The sequence below is a fragment of the Balaenoptera borealis genome (assembly GCF_965194805.1).
Source record: "Balaenoptera borealis genome assembly, chromosome: 9".
NCBI classification, from domain to species: Eukaryota; Metazoa; Chordata; class Mammalia; order Artiodactyla; family Balaenopteridae; genus Balaenoptera; species Balaenoptera borealis.
In genome coordinates, this window is record NC_138873.1 from 26,188,075 (window position 1) to 26,207,418 (window position 19,344).

General features: G+C 39.7%; 1 long non-coding RNA gene across 1 annotated transcript in view; it reads left to right on the forward strand.

Moving 5' to 3' along the window:
- The first annotated feature begins 812 nt into the window (after positions 1 to 812).
- LOC309635028 overlaps positions 813 to 19,344 on the forward strand; it is a 53,039-nt gene continuing 34,507 nt past the window's right edge. The window contains exon 1 of the long non-coding RNA XR_014248590.1: positions 813 to 7,852. This is a non-coding gene — a long non-coding RNA (uncharacterized lncRNA). The remainder of the gene's footprint in view (positions 7,853 to 19,344) is intronic.

The following is a 19,344-nucleotide window of genomic DNA, read 5'->3' on the forward strand; positions in this document are numbered from 1 at the left end:
TAAAATGTCATGTGGTTTATTAGTGGCAGACAAGGAGGAAACAGCTTTACTACATATGTGTGAATTGAATAATAAATACACAGCAAGGAATCGCCAACAGATTTTGGGAGAAGTGATGTGATTGGTCACTGATCATGACGCTCATCTGTTATTTGCATAGTGATTTATGGACTGATGACCTCACAATGAAGTTTATACCTTACAGCAGGGGTCCCCAACCCCCGGGCCGTGGACTGGTACTGGTCCGCGGCCTGTTAGGAACCGGGCCACACAGCAGGAGGTGAGCAGCCAGCTAGCAAAGCTTCATCTGCCACTTCCCATCGCTTGCATTACCGCCTGAACCATTCCCCGCCCCACCCCCGGCCCCCCTTCACCCAGTCCGTAGAAAAATTGTCTTCCACGAAACCAGTCCCTGGTGCCAAAAACGTTGAGGACCGCTGCCTTATAGCATTACTTACAGTTAGTATACTGTGGGAACTGAAATTTGAACCATGCTGTTGGGGGACTGGTGTTATTGATGGTAACTGAAATCCGTGCATATTAGAACCTGTGCAAGGCAAGGATTGCTTGTATTGTGTTTTATTTCTTTGTGATTTCTTTTTGACCCATGAGTTATTCAGAAGCGTGCTTGATTTCCAATGTTTGGAGATTTTCCAGATATCATTTTATTATTGTGTTGTATTTTAATTTTATTTTGAGCAGAGGACATACTCTATATGATTTAAGTCCTTTTAAATGTATTGAGATTTATTTTATGGTCTAGAATATGGTCTTAATACAGACCATATTCTAACATTAGCTAATACGCTAATGTTCCATGTGCACTTGAAAAGAATGGGTATCCTGCTGTTACTGAGTGCAGCATTCTATTAAGTCAAGCTGGCTGATTGCTAGGGTCCCCAGGCCTTTACTGATTTTCTATTGACCTTTTTTTTTTTATTGACCTTTTTTTAATCAAGTATCTTCAACTATAATTGTGGATTTGGTTATTTCTGTCTGCAATTTATCAGTTTTTGTTTTACATAGTTTGAAGCTGTATTATTAAAAAAATGTATATTTAGGATTTTTATGTCCGCTTGATGAATTGACCTTTTTGTTGTTATGAAATGACCTTTCTTTAAAATTTTTATTGGAGTATAGTTGATTTACAATGTTGTGTTAGTTTCAGGTGTACAGCAAAGTGAATCAGTTATACATACACATATATCTACTCTTTTTTAAGATTCTTTTCCCATTTAGGCATTACAGAGTATTGAGTAGAGTTCCATGTTCTATACAGTAGGTTCTTATTCGTTATCTATTTTATGTATAGTAGTATGTATATGTCAATCTCAACCTCCCAATTTATCCCTCCATCCACCCCCTTATCCCCTGGTAACCATAAGTTTGTTTTCTGCATCTGTGATTCTACTTCTGTTTTTGAAATGACCTTCTTGACCCCGATAATTTTCCTTTTCTTGAAGTCCATTTATCTGACATTAACATAGTTATTCTAGCTTTCTTGTGATTGGTGTTGACATAGTATAATTTTTTCTATCCTTTTACTTTTAATCTATCCTTGTCTTTATATTTAAGGGTATTTTCCAAAGCAGCTTGTACTAGGTCTTGCTTTTTATCCAGTCTGGCAATCTCTGCTTTTTAATTGAAGTGTATGCAAATATAAAATGTAAAATCCAAAATGGAGGCTATTTATATTTAGTGTAATTACTGAAAGACTCATTGTGTTTATATTTGCCTTTAAATATGAGAATATATTTAAATAGCTGTTTTAAAATCCTTATATGCAAATTCCATCACCCATGTTGGCTTTATTTCTACAGACTGATTTTCCTCCTGGTTATAGGACTTTTTGCTTTATTTTGCATATCTAGTAATTTTTCATTGAATGCCACATGGTATGAACGTTATGCTCTTGAGTGTTTGGATTTTGTTGTCTTCCTTTAAAGAATGTTGAACATTATTTAGCAGGCAATTACATTACTTGCCATCAGCTTGATTGTGGAGACTAAATTTTCAACTTTGTTAGTAAGGGTCTAAAATAGTTTTTACTCTAGAGCTAATTTAACCTTACTGCTAAGGCATGATCCTTCACTGGTCTCCACTGAATGCACTGGGTATTCAACAAGGTCTTTTCACTCTTGCTGGTAGGTGCTCAAATTTCTTCCAGATCTATATGAGCTCAGAAAATTGTTCAGCTGTCTTTTGTCAGTTTAATTCTCAGGCCCAGGCACAGAACCTAAGAGGGTAGACGAAAAGTCTTTCCTTCTCTACAGTACTAAACCCAATGCTGTGATTTTTTTCATCCCAATTCACATATATTATCTCAGTCATTGCCCAGCTCAAATATAATTTGGTGAGGAGTAAATATATAGTTACTTAGAGATTCTTCCCCACCTCCCTCTTCACTTGCTCTTTTCTACATTTCTAGGGGAGGGACAAGGATCAGCTCTGTGATTATGTCTTTTGTTTCTGCTAACCCCAGTAGAAGGGAGCTCTTCAAAGGCTGGGAACAAATCTCATTCACCCTTGCATTCCCAGTACTTAGCACAATGGCTGTCAAATAGTAGGTGTTCAATACACATTAGATGGATATATGGATTAAAAATATCCCAACACTCCTGGCCAAACCACAGGTAAGAAGAGGCAAGAAATTGGTGCTTGATTGAGAAGGCCTGAGTACCTTCCTCCAGAAGCTTGTCCCAGGGCCTCAGACTCTTTCACTAGCGACTTGGCATTGGGTCCAATGCAAACTCCTCACTCCTTATTATTCCATTGTTAGGCATCAGCACCTGACCACAAATGAATTCAGCAGAGAGCAGGGTTCTAGAGAAAGGAAGTAAAGGAGAAGGGGGCACTATGGGGCGCTGTAGGAAAGGCGGTTCCACTGGAATAGCCAGAGTGCGGCTTCTTACTAAAGCTTAAGGCGGTGTAAGGAGACCGAGGTTGTTGGTGAGGGGTGGGGAGCATGGATGGTTCGTGGACGTGAGACCAATGCATTTGTACAGGACGCCACACTTAAAAGGGCCCATGCATGGTTTAATACTCTGTTGGCGCCATCCTGAATTTCTTAATAATTTTTGAGCAAAGGACCCTGCATTTTCATTTTACATGAGGCCCTCAAATTATTTACCCGGTCCTGGTTGGGGGGCACCAAATGGAAGGAAGGGGCACAGAGAGAGAGGAGAGAAGAGGCATAAGAAGAGTTATTCCATCTTCATGGTTTTGCATAAGGCCCTGAGGTCAAGCCATAGCCAGCAGCACGGCCAGGAGGACCGAGGCAGCAGAGAACCCTGAGTGGCCACCAACTAATGTTTATGTGTCTCATACTTAGAGGCAGGCTTCTAAGACATCAGGATGCAGGGCCTTTGGGAACCTCCCACCTGCTTCATTTACCAGAGTTTGCAGTCTACTTTTCTGCTGTGGCACACGACTAAATCCATCTGGGTTATGTCATCAATGGCTCAGGCTGCATTTCTTTGAAACGGATGACCAAGAGTTGGAAGTCCTTCGCTAATGCCATATGACGGACAATAATGATATTCCAGGAGGTAGCCAGACACAAGGGTCATCATAGCTGTGCCATCCACGAAGAAACAGTGGCAGGAGAGATGCTGGAGATCATATAATAAATTAATCAAAAAGTTGGACATCTTCAATTTCTTTTTTTTTTTTTGAATAATCGCAGGTTACAGCCTGCTAGGAAACAGTTGCAGTCATTAATATCAGATCTGAAAACCTGTAAAATACCCTCCTGGTTGACACACTATGGTTAGGAGTTTCCCTCAATCCCTTTCGCATGATTTGGAAAAAAAAGATGACAATCCGCTTTACCTAATGCATTTCCTCAGTGAATTCATCATTAGCGTTGTCATCTTCCTTTCCAGATAAGAGTTCTTCACGTACAACTAATCAAACATTTAAGTCTTTACATGTATTTTTTTTTTCTTCAGCACAAACTGGAGTGAGGATGGATGGAACACTTTGTTCTTCATCTGAAACTAGAATAAGACAAAAATGACAAGCATTGCACGAAGGAAAGTCCCCTCTTTGTCATTTTTATGAACATCTTTATAAGCATTTAATATATTTGGCTCTGAGCTAGACTTAAAGAAAATCCAAAGATAATCCTTGTCCTCAGGGAAGTAATAGTATATCTGGAACATGTGGGGGAACACACACAAATACCCCCTCACTGCTGAAGGGGGGCCATCAATTACAGATATAGAATTCCCATGAGTGATGTTACAGAAATCGGTTACACTACAAACGTAATACAGTCAGGATCAGACGAGCTTTTCATTTTAATTTCAAGGAGCAGGACAGAGACTGCGATTTGAAGATTTGCTACTCCTCAAATTAAATAGCAGGACTTTACCAGAGTAACGTAAGTGAAAACAACACAGCCCTAGTGGCCAAAGGGAACTCCTATTCATTGCTTACTGTGCCTTCAAGTGCTATGTCCTTGGCAAACATTCTCTCACTTAGTCTGTACTAGACACTTCACATGGCTGGCACTGGATAAATATTTGTTTAATGATAGAGGATATGAATTTAAATCTTGTGCTCCCAAACAGAAATTTTGTTTGGGCTCTTTTAGTCCTGTGGAAATCAATAAGTGAAGGTCACCAGGATAAAGGATGTCTCCTTTTATCACCCTCCTCCAATTACCACCTGCCTCGCTTCTCCTCGACTTTGGGGGCCCTCTCCTTAGATGGAGAGGGAGAAGGAGGCAGCTGCAGGGTTGATCTCCCTATTGTGGTTACAGCTGCCTCTTCAATGTCCCAGTAGGTAACCAGAAACATCTAGGCTTAGAGGCTACATTTTTTGCCCTCTCTCACCCCAATAGGCTAGTCTTTAGCTTTGGCTTGAACAGTACAGTAAAAAAAAGCTCACCATTTTCTGGAATAGCCCATTCAACTTTAGAAACAAAAATTTTAAGAAAGTTATTCCATGTGTTGAATTAAATAACTGTCTCTCTTGAATTCCCATAGACCGTCTTTGAACTTCCAGAGGGCGTTCTATCTCCTTCTATCTCCATCTCTTAGCACTGGCCTGACAAAGAACAATGTTTATGGAACAATAGAAAGCTGGAAAGGTGTCAGGTTATGAACAAACTGGAATGTTGGGACGCTGTACTGGTCACAAGATGATGCTTAGCATAAGAGGAGCAGATTCTGCGGGGGCAGCAGGGAGTTGATGAGTCTGCGTTTGATAATATGAGCAACTCCAGCTACAGATAAGAAACGAGAAAAATGCAATAGGCAATCAGGAGTTGAGAAGAAAGTGACAAAAATTTAGGAAGAGATGACATCATTCATGACAAGTGTATAGTGAAAGAAGAGATAAATGAGATAATTATAGTCCAAAGCAGTCATGTTAATTAGGTTATCAGTAATTTAACAGAATTATGACATTTTAACATTAGTTATAATAATGTGAAAGATTATATTATGCTAGTAAACCAATCAGAACTGAGATGTAAAATTTGCATGAATGACTGAAGTAAAATAAGAATGTAAGTGGGAGGGAGAGAGTATGGGTTCCCAGCAATTGGCCTAAACCTGAGACCCAGCCACATGGTGGCACCTCAGCAGGTTATGAGGTGGTGAGAATTACACCCTCATATTTTACAGATGTTAATAATTTGTCTGAAAGAAAGAGAGACAGCTAATAAGTTGGGGTTTATTTGACTCTTGCACATTGCCCCTTCCCCCAGACACCATGCTATTTCCCTGAATCAGGAGACAGAACACTATGGAAGGGTATCAGTTGATAAGACATAGGAAACTTCTACTAATTGGTGATAAGCCTAGCCCAGTGTCTGACCTAGTATGAACAACTAGAAGACTGGATAGGTGGATAGATGGATGGGTGGAAGAGTACCACAAACAAGAGTCTTTAAAGATTGTCAAATAAGAGTATGCATCTACAGATCATTTCCTGTACTCAGATGGCCCTTTGGATGGACCTGAAAGATCTTTAGTAGGGAGGGGGGCTCCAAATAAAATCTAAAGGACAGTTCTCTAAGTTGACATGAGCCTGTACAGCATGGTTTTCCATCTCCTCATATAAATGAGGTTGGCCCTCAATTTGCGGAGAAGTGTTTTCCTCACTTCTTCTGAAGTCCCAACCCTGGCAGCACTGGCTTCCTGCTCAGGAACTCTTTGGGTTTTGAGGGGCTTTGGCTCAGTGTGTCACCACTGGTTCTACAGAACATTGATGAGGGATAATTCAAATGGATGTTAGTGGCAGATGGTAGTAATGTCCCTGAAAGGTGATGTCATAGAGAGTTGTAATCTACACATTACTTCTAAAATACACAAAGAATATACAACTTTAATTTCTATAACTGATTTGAGCTTCTGCAAGAGTCCCTACCCCTTAGTAGCAGATATGTAGAAAAATTGTGAAAGACTTTGAAATGGGCAAAAAAGATGACTGTCCTATCTAGTACACCCTTCTAAGTTATCTCTACCTGTCATTGACTTTGAGCTATTTTACAACTCTGTGAGCTGTAGAATACTGATAGTAATGCAAATGTCTCTTGCAAATTGTGTCTGGTGCGGATGCAGTTAATTATTTACCTTTGAGTATTGACCAATTTTGGTATTCATTTCAGTCTTCCTGATGGCCTATATATATATGTGTGTGTGTTTGAATTCTCCTGTGAAATGCTGTAAAATCTTACCAGTTTCCTCATAACTTAAGTTAATAAAATCCCTCACCCATGAGAGTCATGGTTTTATAATTTAGAAAATGTATCCTTTTACATAGGGGAAAACTGACTTTAAGTTTGACAATTTATGATGTCGTTTTCTCTTCTAGTATAGTTTGTTTCAGGGAACTGCTCCATCATTTTTAGTTCACTTTCTGCCCCCTGCTCCTTTCCAAGGCGGCATCTTGATGTCAGGGGGACGAGGCTCCCGTGGTTTGTGATGGTGGAGGAGAGACAAGATCTGAGAGTCACATGGTGCCTGTGTGGTCATTTGGCCATCATCCTGGTACCTCTCATAGGAGACTGTAGACCCAGACATATACCATGTCTTCATCTTCACCACAGGTCTTGGTGTACCTCAACATGGGCCATGGCAGGTTCTAGTTACAGTGTGTTCTTCGTGGGTCATGGGAAATCTGGAGTGCTGCCTCAGGTGCATCATTTATCCACTGCCCTTCCCAAGTGCTGCTCTGTGGCTCCTTCTCCATGCTGATGTGGCTGCATCCTAAACGTGCTGTTAGCCCAGCATGATCTCAGTCTTTTCTATACCCATACGGGTATTTCCACCATTAAAGTGTTGGCTTGCAATTCTGAAATTTCTGCCCTCCCTCTTTGCCTCTCTTCTCCTACTTATCATCCACCAAGACCCAGTGGGCAGGCATTCCACATTACCTTGCTATCTGATGAAACCTTCTCCTGAACTGTGCCCTTCTGAAGGGTCACTCACTCTCCTCCTTTCTCCTTGGACTATCACAGCAGAATGCCCATTATACACATGCTAGGTGGGAAAGGAAATAAAAAATCCATGGATATAATAGCTTCAAAACATTATCACTATTATATAGGGTATTAGAGTTCTTGAAAGTAGAAATTATCGCTGGAAGACAGAGCCAAGGGAAGAGAGAAAAATTGTGAAAACCAGAAAATAGTTTGAGAAGTTTGCTTAAACAAGGACGGCTAAGACACCCTCTGGGACAGCCCTTGTGAGTTTGAATAATGCAATATCTTTATGAAGGTTCTTGCAGAGAAAGCAATCATTCTGAATCACCATCAAAAAAGTCTATTACTTTATTTTGGGATTTTATGCCTCTAAAAACCCATATTGGCCCCTATGGATAATTACATTTAAAAAAATATGTTCTTAAACCACATGCTTAATAGCAGGTTTAGGAAATTTGTCAAGAATAAACATTAGCTCACTATTCTGTAGAACTTGATTACTGTAGCTTTGTAGTATAGTCTGAAGTCAGGGAGCCTGATTCCTCCAGCTCCGTTTTCCTTTCTCAAGATTGCTTTGGCTATTCGGGGTCTTTTGTGTTTCCATACAAATTGTGAAATACTTTTTCTAGTTCTGTGAAAAATGCCATTGGTTGTTTGATAGGGATTGCATTGAATCTGTAGATTGCTTTGGGTAGTATAGTCATTTTCACAATGTTGATTCTTCCAACCCAAGAACATGCTATATCTCTCCATCTGTTGGTATCATCTTTAATTTCTTTCATCAGTGTCTTATAGTTTTCTGCATATAGGTCTTTTGTCTCCCTAGGTAGGTTTATTCCTAGGTATTTTATTCTTTTTGTTGCAATGGTAAATAGGAGTGTTTCCTTAATTTCTCTTTCAGATTTTTCATCATTAGTGTATAGGAATGCAAGAGATTTCTGTGCATTGATTTTGTATCCTGCTACTCTACCAAATTCATTGATTAGCTCTAGTAGGTTTCTGGTAGCATCTTTAGGATTCTCTATGTATAGTATCATGTCATCTGCAAACAGTGACAGTTTTACTTCTTCTTTTCCATTTTGGATTCCTTTTATTTCTTTTTCTTCTCTGATTGCTGTGGCTAAAACTTCGAAAACTATGTTGAATAATAATGGTGAGAGTGGGCAACCTTGTCTTGTTCTTGATCTTAGAGGAAAGGGTTTCAGTTTTTCACCATTGAGAATGATGTTGGCTGTGGGTTTGTCATATATGGCCTTTATTATGTTGAGGTAGGTTCCCTCTATGCATACTTTCTGGAGAGTTTTTAACATAAATGGGTGTTGAATTTTGACAAAAGCTTTTTTTCCATCTACTGAGGTTATCAGGTTTTTATCCTTCAATTTTTTAATATGGTGTATCACATTGATTTATGTATATTGAAGAATCCATGCATTCCTGGGATAAACCCCACTTGATCATGGTGTATGATCCTTTTAATATACTGTTGGATTGTGTTTGCTAGTATTTTGTTGAGGATTTTTGCATCTATGTTCATCAGAGATATTGACCTGTATTTTTCTTTCTTTGTGACATCTTTGTCTGGTTTTGGTATCAGGGTGATGGTGGCCTCATAGAATGAATTTGAGAGTGTACCTCCCTCTGCTATATTTTGGAAGATTTTTGGAAGGATAGGTGTTAGGTCTGCTATATTTTGGAAGATTTTGAGAAGGATAGGTGTTAGCTCTTCTCTAAATGTTTGATAGAATTTGCCTGTGAAGCCATCCGGTCCTGGGCTTCTGTTTGTTGGAAGATTTTAATCACAGTTTCAATTTCAGTGCTTGTGATTGGTCTGTTTATATTTTCTATTTCTTCCTGGTTCAGCCTCGGAAGGTTGTGCTTTTCTAAGAATTTGTCCATTTCTTCCAGGTTGTCCATTTTATTGGCATAGAGTTGCTTGTAGTAATCTCTCATGATCCTTTGTATTTCTTCAGTGTCAGTTGTTACTTCTCCTTTTTCATTTCTAATTCTGTTGATCTGAGTCTTCTCCCTTTTTTTCTTGATGAGTCTGGCTAATGGTTTATCAATTTTGTTTATCTTCTCAAAGAACCAGGTTTTAGTTTTATTGATCTTTGCTATTGTTTCTTTCATTTCTTTTTCATTCATTTCTGATCTAATCTTTATAATTTCTTTCCTTCTGCTAACTTTAGGGTTTTTTATTTTATTCTTCTTTCTCTAATTGCTTTAAGTGTAAGGTTAAGTTGTTTATTTGAGATTTTTTCTTATTTCTTGAGGTAGAGCTGTATTGCTATAAACTTCCCTCTTAGAACTGCTTTTGCTGCATCTCATAGGTTTGGGTCATCATGTTTTCATTGTCATTTGTTTCTAGGTATTTTTTGATTTCCTCTTTGATTTCTTCAGTGATCTCTTGGTTATTTAGTAGCAGATTGTTTAGCCTCCATATGTTTGTATTTTTTACAGTTTTTTTTCCTGCAGTTGATATCTAGTCTCATAGCGCTGTGGTCGGAAAAGAAATTTGATACTATTTCAATTTTCTTAAATTTACCAAGGCTTGATTTGTGACCCAAGATATGATCTATCCTGGAGAATGTTCCATGGACACTTGAGAAGAAAGTGTATTCTGTTGTTTTTGGATGGAATGTCCTATAAATATCAATTTAGTCCATCTTCTTTAATACGTCATTTAAAGCTTGTGTTTCCTTATTTATTTTCATTTTGGATGATCTGTCCATTGGTGAAGTGGGGTGTTAAAGTCCCGTACTATTATTGTGTTACTGTCGACTTCCCCTTTTATGGATGTTAGCATTTGCCTTATGTATTGAGGTGCTCCTATGTTGGGTGCATAAATATTTACCATTGTTATATCTTCTTCTTGGACTGATCCCTTGATCATTATGTAGTGTCCTTCTTTGTCTCTTGTAATAGTCTTTATTTTAAAGTCTATTTTGTCTGATATGAGAATTGCTACTTCAGTTTTGTTTTGATTTCCATTTGCATGGAATATATTTTTCCATCCCCTCACTTTCAGCCTGTATGCGTCCCTAGGTTTGAAGTGGGTCTCTTGTAGACAGCATATGTATGGGTCTTGTTTTTGTATCCATTCAGCCAGTCTGTGTCTTTTGGTTGGAGCATTTATTCCATTTACTTTTAAGGTAATTATCAATATGTATGTTCCTATTACCATTTTCTTAATTGTTTTGGTTTTGTTTTTGTAGGTCTTTTCCTTCTCTTGTGTTTCCTGCCTAGAGGAGTTCCTTTAGCATTTGTTGTAAAGCTGGTTTGGTGGTGCTGAATTCTCTTAACTATTGCTTGTCTGTAAAGGTTTTAATTTCTCCATCAAATGTGAATGAGATCCTTGCTGGGTAGAGTAATCTCGGTTGTAGTTTTTTCCCTTTCATCACTTTAAATACGTCCTGCCACTCCCTTCTGGGTTGTAGGGTTTCTGCTGAAAGATCAGCTGTTAACATTATGGGGATTCCGTTGTATGTTATTTGTTGCTTTTCCCTTGCTGCTTTTAATATTTTTTCTTTGTATTTAATTTTTGATAGTTTGATTAATATGTTTCTCAGCATGTTTCTCTTCGGGTTTATCCTGTATGGGACTCTGTGCGCTCCCTGGACTTGATTGACTATTTCCTTTCCCATGTTAGGGAAGTTTTCAACTCTAATCTCTTCAAATATTTTCTCAAACACTTTCTTTTTCTCTTCTTCTGGGATCCCTATAAGTCGAATGTTGGTGCGTTTAATATTGTCCCAGAGGTCTCTGAGACTGTCCTCAATTCTTTTCATTCTTTTTTCTCTTTTCTACTCCCTGGCAGTTATTTCCACCATATTTCCACCATTCCAGCTCACTTATCCATTCTTCTGCCTCAGTTATTCTGCTATTGATTCCTTCTAGAGTATTTTTAATTTCATTTATTGTGTTGTTCATCACTGTTTGTTTGCTCTTTAGATCTTCTAGATCCTTGTTAAATGTATCTTTTATTTTCTCCATTCTGTTTCTGAGATTTTGGATCATCTTTACTATCACTACTCTGAATTTTTTGTCAGGTAGGTTGCCTAATTTGTCTTCATTTATTTGGTCTTTCGTCTTTGGTGTTTGCCTTGCTCCTTCATCTGTAACATATTGTTTTGTCATTTAATTTTTTTTTTTTTTTTTGATGGGTGCTGCTGTTTTCCTGTCTTACTGTTTGTTTGGCTTAAGACATCCAGAACTGGAGTTTGCAGGCAGTTGGATAGAGGTGTGTCTTGGTGCTGAGATGAGGACCTCTGGGAGGCCTCACTCTGATTAATATTCCCTGGGGTCTGAGTTTCTCTGTTAATCCAGTGGTTTGGACTCAGAACTCCCACCACAGAAGCTCGGGCCTGACCTCCGGCCTGGGAACCAAGATCTCACAAGCTGGTCACTGGGGGTTCCTCCCATCCCCTTAAGTGTCCGTGGTCCCCCACTGGTGCTTGGTAGGTGCCCTAGTTGTGCAGAGACGCGAATTCCGCGTCCTCCTAGTCTGCCATCTTGACTCCGCCCCCCTTTTTTCTATTTCTTAATTTTGTAACTATATGAGATGATGGTTGTTCACTAAACTTATTGTGGTCACCATTTCACAATGTATATAAAGCAAATCATTATGCTGTGTACCTTAAACATATACAGTGCTGTATGTCAGTTATATCTCAATAAATCTGGAAGAAAAAAAAAAACTACCCCCTTCTTGCTCTCTGCTTAGGAAATTGATGATGTGTTTGGGATCGGATGCTCTCCTTTGCCACCTCTCCCTCCACTGTTCTCTATACACAATTCTGTACTTGCTTGTTTCCATTTTTCCATCCCCCCACTTAGCTCATGACTTAACCCTTACTACATTTTGTGTTCCAGACACCTAGCAGGGCCTGGCACAAAGTGAGCACTGAGGACATGGTTGGTGACATAGGAAGGGATGACAATGACTCATGTGTCGTCCTTCCAGATAACTTTGCATCAACAGTGGTCACACACCCAGTAAGCTAGAAGAATGGCTGAAGGTGAGACTTTCAAACAAAACAGCAGCCCTTGGGACATCTCCAGTCCTCCCCTTCCTCAGAGAGTAGTTCTACAGAAGACCAGTCTTAAAGCTTCACTGTGGGGGGCCTAGGGCTGATTTGTCTATGCAAACAGGAGGGGTCTACTAGGGGTTTGGTGTCCCAAAGGCAATGCTGCTACAGCAACTTGTCAGGCAGAACTGTCAACAGCATTCTCCTGCAGTGTGTTCTCCCCACCACCCTCAGTCCTAGTTCTTTTGTAGAAAGAGCATAGGATTAGGAGTCAAGAGATTAAAGTCTCCCCTGTTCACCACTTATGAGCGGTGTGATTTTAGAAGTCACTTTGCTTCCCTAAGCATTCATTCTGTCATCTCTAAAGTAGGAATTATAATAATATATGGCCTGATTACCTCATAGGGTTATGTACATCAAAAAAGATTGTAAAAATGAAAATCCTTTGTAAACCAGAGCACTCTGATTGTCTAAGGTATTATCTTCACCTGCACACTTGGGCAGCCCATGGTGATTTATGTTTATAGATCCCTTTGATACATCTTAGGAAATTCCTGGCAGTCCTGACATGCAGGTGTAGCTTACTTTTCTTTGGGTTGAAACCAAAGAAAGAAAGAAAACCCAAAGATTTTCTTTATAAAATTTCGTATGACATTTTCTGTCTCCCTAGGGTTTCCTTTTTTATTTTTATTTTTGCATCTGTAAAATGAATGTATGATGTGCCTTTAGGCCAGTAAGTAAAAACCACATCCCTCTTATCTGTTCTGAGAAGGAGGTCAAATTACAGATCCTGTGAGAAGGGAACTTCTTAGTTCCTTCCTAGCTGAGGCTAAGCTTCAACTGTCCAACCAACCCCAGAGGTTGGTTACCAAGGGGTCACCCTAGTCTATTAGTGTGAAGGCAGGCAGCTCCATTGTAGTTCAGTAATTTGTGAGTAGAAAAAGCAGTACCTTTGCAACAGTGAAGGGAGAAGGGGCCTGGGACAAAAGGGCCCAGATATATCAGAGAGGACTGGAGAAGCAGCAGGAAGTGAGAGAGAGGCTGAGGAGAGCCTTGATGGAGCAAAGAGGGAGTCTTGGTGGGGGCACAGGCTTGTCTAGGCTGGGGCCCTGAGAGTAGTAAGTGGTTGCGAAGCAAGCTCAGTGGCTTGGGTCCTGCTCTTACCACACCTAATTCCTGTCAGTTATTACTAACAGGAATAACTTTTCTTCATTTTCGTAAGGACCTTATTTACCCAGAGGAGTCTCTGGTGGAATGAGTTGAGGGGAAATATATAATCACTTGTGACTCCTGCTTTATTCTAAGTTGTCCAGCAAAGAGCATCAAATTAGGAGGCACCTTATGTCTGCGTCCCTAACCCCCACTCCCTTATCTTTAGCTCCAGACTTGGTCTTGGTTTGCATGTGTTGTATCGATATGACCACAACATCAGAGAATATTGAGGTTTTCCCAATATACTGAGTTTTCTTACATAATGATGAACGTAATAGTAAGTTACATTTGAATAGTTATTTAGTTTATAAAGTGCCTTCATGTTTATTTATTTCCTTATTTGAGCTTCATAACAACTTAGATTTTAAAAAGCATTATTAGCCCATATTACAAATAGGAAACCAAAGTTCAAAGATTTTCCAGAGGAACGAAGGTAGAGATGATTCTCAACCCAGGGGTTTTGGCTCTTAATTCCATGTTCTTTATACTATATTCTGTATGGGTATCTACATTGATGTGTGTATCTAGCTATATAGATATTTTGAATTTTATTTTGATTGAAAAATGTGATTTTGAAAAGCACTCTGCTGGACACAGTGAGGATTTCCACATGAGTCTTGTCATATTTTCTTGGGTAACATAGGTCCTGTCTGTGGGGATTTATTAGTGACACAGGCTTTGGGATGACTTGGCATGGCTGCCTTCAGGACTCCCTGGGAAATGAATTTTCCCACTCTGTTTGTTGATTTTATGTGCTTATATAATCAGTTCCCAAAACTTTAAGACTCATTATTTTCCACCTCTGGTGGGACCTTTGTGAAATTTCCCCATTTTCTCTTCAAGGAGTTTCAAGTTAGTCACTACCCTTTGCAATGACTTTTGAGATTTTCTATACACTGTTCTCAGTAGCACCAAAAGAAATTCCCACACAGTCAGATGGCAAACAAACGCCCGCAATGTTCAGGCACTCGAGTGACTAAGCCGATCAAGGTGTGTTTAAAATGTAATCTTCAACCAGGAACTTGACATTTCCCTGTAGACTTCCAAATCTGTGCTATTTCTTCATGTCCCCTCCAATTTTCTAGAGTCATTTTCATTAAGGAGTCAGAAAACCCAACATTAGAAAGCATATATATTATTAGGAATGGGAAAGCAAATTTTATTACCTTCCCAGTTAAAATTGTCTTCGTCATTAATTTCCTCTCCCATTCCTCTCAATTTTATGGAATGCTCTTGACTACCTACTTTTCATCTCGCATCCATCAACACATCACTGAAGAAACAAAAATGCCATGTAGACCCCTCGTAACTTCATTTCTTCTCAAAGACTTAATTGAGTTGGGGCTCATTTGTACTTCAGTGGAAGATGTCCAAGGTAACTCCCAGAGTACTCAGGAAATGCTGCTTTAGTGACTCAAAAATTATACTAATTTAGTGATATTAAAGTGTTTCTTGCTTGAAGTGATTTCTACTTTATCTAGTCATCCTAAAAGAGCATATTCCTTCTCTGACAGAGAATGCCTCTTTGTGACCCAGCTTAAATTACTTAAGCTATCTTCCTCCAATTTCCTCAGTTGCAGGAAAAAAAAAAAAAAGAAAGAAAGAAAAGAAAAATAACGCGGCCAGCCATGTTGAACTGATTACATGATAAAGAAGGTGACTGAGTTCTTGTTTATAACATATCCTGAAGATCAAAAGCCATATATGTACAGCATAATTAGTAATACTCTATAGTGTTTGTTGTAACCTATAGAGTTAATGGCCTTGAGTTACTGTGACTCATACTGTGCATTGTATTCAATAAAGTCATTCTCAAAAAGGAAAGTAGCGTGAAGTAAAACGTTGGCCCAACATTTTGACCACACGTCAAATTGAAAGAGGACCAGAGGAAAAATCTTCTTCAGTGGTGGATGTGGTTTCAGTAGACACAAAACAACCAGTAGGCAACATGCAGGGAACACAAAAAACATTCCACATGCCTCCGAGACTCCTTGATCTATTACCACTTTCCTGGGGAGCCCCACTTCATGCAATTCATGCAGATCCTGTGAGGTGAGACCATCTATCTGCTCAGGCATGCAGAAATCTCTGAGAAGCCAGGGGTGGGAAATCTTTGGAGGAAAATAAGTGCCAGTGGCCAGGAAAGGAATGACCTTAAGAATTGAATATCCGAGGAGAGGAGCAGATGTCTTGGGGCAAAGCTTTTTTTTTTTTTCTCTCAAAACTTTCTTGTCCATCACGGACATAGAGAAGGGACTTGTGGTTGCCAAGGGGGAGGGGGTTGGGGGAGGGATGGAGTGGGAGTTTGGGGTTAGCAGATGTAAGTTATTATATATAGAATGGATATGCGACAAGGTCCTACTGTATAGCACAGAGAACTGTATTCAACATCCTATGATAAACCATAATGGAAAAGAATATAAAAAAAGAATGTATATATATGTATAACTAAATCACTTTGCTGTACAGCAGAAATTAACACAATATTGTAAATCAACTGCACTTTAATTAAAAAAAAGTTTTTTTTCTTGTCTAGATGTTCAACTGAATAATGACGGGCAATCCCTGAATTCAGTCATGTGCCCCATGGAACAGAGTACACTGTGAAAGTGCATCTCAGCAAACATCCTTCTTCAAAACATAGCTTTAAAACTGAGGACACATTTAGCCTGGTAAGTGGAAATAAACAAAGCAAAGTGTTCTGTAACAGCCCTGTGACCCATTGTTAAAGGAACCAAAACCCACAGGCAGAAGACACGAGTCATTATGAGGCAAGTGACAGTTCCTTGGTGAGCTCAGAGGCTGTTCTTGTGCAGTCACACATGGGCCGCTGCCCGCTGCTGTGAATGACCCGGTGTGTTCAGTCCCTGTACTTCCTGACCCTCGCTCTTGGCATTCATGGGCTATGCAGGTGGGCGTGCACATGTAAGTTTGTTTTTTGCATCAGTTTCAATTCCCTCCTCATTTTTTAGGGTAAGAATGAGAAATAGTCTATCAAGCTTACTGAAACACACACACACACACGCACATACACACACACACAGAGTAAATCTAGAGAGACATCAAGTGAAAAATGTTATAGGCTTGTTAAAATCCAAGAACATTTAGCAGAGAAGAAATTCATTACCATTTTAAAAAGTCTGATATATTAAACTGATAAATTTATTTTAGAAACTAACACACAATTGTAAAGCAATAATACTCCAATAAAGATGTTAAAAAAAAAAACAGGCAATATTCTGTTAAATACTCATACACTTCTTGTCCAAATGATAAATAAAAAATATAATTCCCTTAACTTTCATAAGTTGATTATAAACTTAAACATATCTAAATGTAAATGAAAATCGCAAGTCAAGTATATCAGATTTTCTTAGTAACTCTCTGTATTAGGCTGAATTATGGCTACCTAAAGATATCAGGTCCTAATTCCTAGAACCTATAAATGTTACTTTCTAAGGAACAATGGCCTTTGTTGTGATTAAGTATCTTGATAAGGGGAAATTATCCTGGATTACCTGCCTGGGCCTTAAATCCAATCACAAATGTCCTTATAAGAGAAAGAGGGAGATTAGACAGACACAGGAAGAGGAGGAGCCATGTGACCACAGAGGCAGGGATTGGAATGATGCGGCCACAAGTCAAGGAATGTTGGCAGCCACTGGAAGCTAGAAGAGGCAAGGGATGGGTTCTCCCCCAGAGCTTCTGGAGGCAGTGCAACCTTGATTTTGGACTTCCGCCCTCTTTCAGAACTGGGAGAGAATACATTTCTGTTGTTTTAAGGCACCAAGTTCGTGGTAATTTGTAACAGCCGGCACAGGAAACTAATATAATTTTTAACACCCTAAGAAGCAAACAGAATAACCTAAAATGTCACTATGGTTACAAAACTGTTTAAATATCTTCTCATCATTCCTGCTTAAAAAAATACAATTGTTATGGTTTTGCTTCTTAATCTTATTCTCCAATCAGCTGAGGTCGCATGTTCTGGGTTGTTGACTCCTTAACTCGGCTGGGGCCTGCAGCTTGGTTATACAGGCCAAGATGATTCAAACCTGAGCCACCAATCATAGGCTGAGGTCCTTCTGTGATAGTGCTCTCTGGTTTTGTCATAGAATTTTAATTGCCTTTCCTATTGACTTTTTTTTTCTTTTCATATTTTTCTTTTGGCCTATAACTATAATATAGTGACATAGTCTGTAGGATAATTATATATTTCTTATGGGTAGTTCATTACACTAGTTAGGAAAATCCAGCAGATTCATTTTCTTGGATGGGCCATTAGCTCTCCTTCAGATTATCTTAGAATGCCCCTGTTAAGATTGCTCCTGAACTGACTATTTATTATACATGCCTCCTTGCCCTCAACTGTTTCTTCCTGGTGGTTATGTGAGACCAGCAGCGGTAATGAATGGCTCTTCCTGTCACTGATACAACTCCAGGATGCCCTGGGATTGTGCTCACCCACAGTTTTCTTCTCATAGTCCTGATTACACTTCTACAAAGTCACTAAATATTTAAACATATTCTACTATGTACGTGTGCCACAAGCAGGGATGAGGGCATTGGACCCATCACTTGATGGCTTTCTCCCACTTTGCATCCTTAATGTGTTGACTCTGTTTCTCTTGCTTCATGGATCACAGGTGACTGTTGCTCCAGGTGTTATGTAGGAAGAAGAGCAAACATGGGCAGCAGCTTGGTGGCTACCCTTCCATCCTGAAGGCAAAAGCTTTCCCAAGATGCCCAGTCCCAACAAAGCAGATTTCCATGCACCTCTCATTGGCCCAAAGTATGTCATGTGACCTCCTGGCTTCAAAGAAGACTGGGCACAGGTGCTTAGAATTTCTAGTCTCTGCTAGTGTGAGGCAAGCAAGGGAGAAAGGTTGGGAAGGGGGATTGATCAGCCAGCCTCCTGCCTGCCCCACAACCTCTCTCTGCGTGTCTGCCTTACACTTTTCTCTCTCTCTAGACCTCTTTCTTCTGCTTCACAATTTAGATGGCCCAAAATGACCACCTTAGCTCTAGAGAACCTCCCAGTCCAGAGGCCTCTTTCTCTATTTGTGATCCATGGCCTTTCTGTTTTAGATTTACTGGGGATACTTGTTAAAAGGATCCTGAGCTCCAAACCTACTGTATCAGACACATCCTGAAGATCAAATATCCTTCAGCTCTAGTCCCGAAGATATGCTGCTGGAGCTTGGGAATCTTGCATGATTCTTATGCACACTAAACTTTGAGGGTCAGTGAACTGGAGTCCTTGGGTCTCAATTCCAAATTCCTGGGAAAGGGCTCCTAATTGGTCTGCTTGGGTCCAGCATGTATAACCCTCAGTCCATTCAACTGAGGGTGCCATTGGAAAGCAGGTAGGCTCAGGGCCCATGGCACTCATCTCCTATCAGGGACGCTAGGAGTAGACTCTCTAAGGAGCAAGACAGGGCAAGAAAGGTAAACCTACTAACTTCTCTGTTACAGGACTTACAATTCCCAACGTGCAATTTCTCATTTCACAGGTGCCCTCTGATGATCCCATATGTCTGTCTCACCCAGCAGGTTTCTGCTTATGCAACTTAGGGCACTGCCTCTGACCCAGTGACCTGCCCTTCCCTGTCTGGTTATGCCCAGCCTGCTGTGGAGGTCATCTCATTTCACCTCCTTCCATTACCTGCCCAG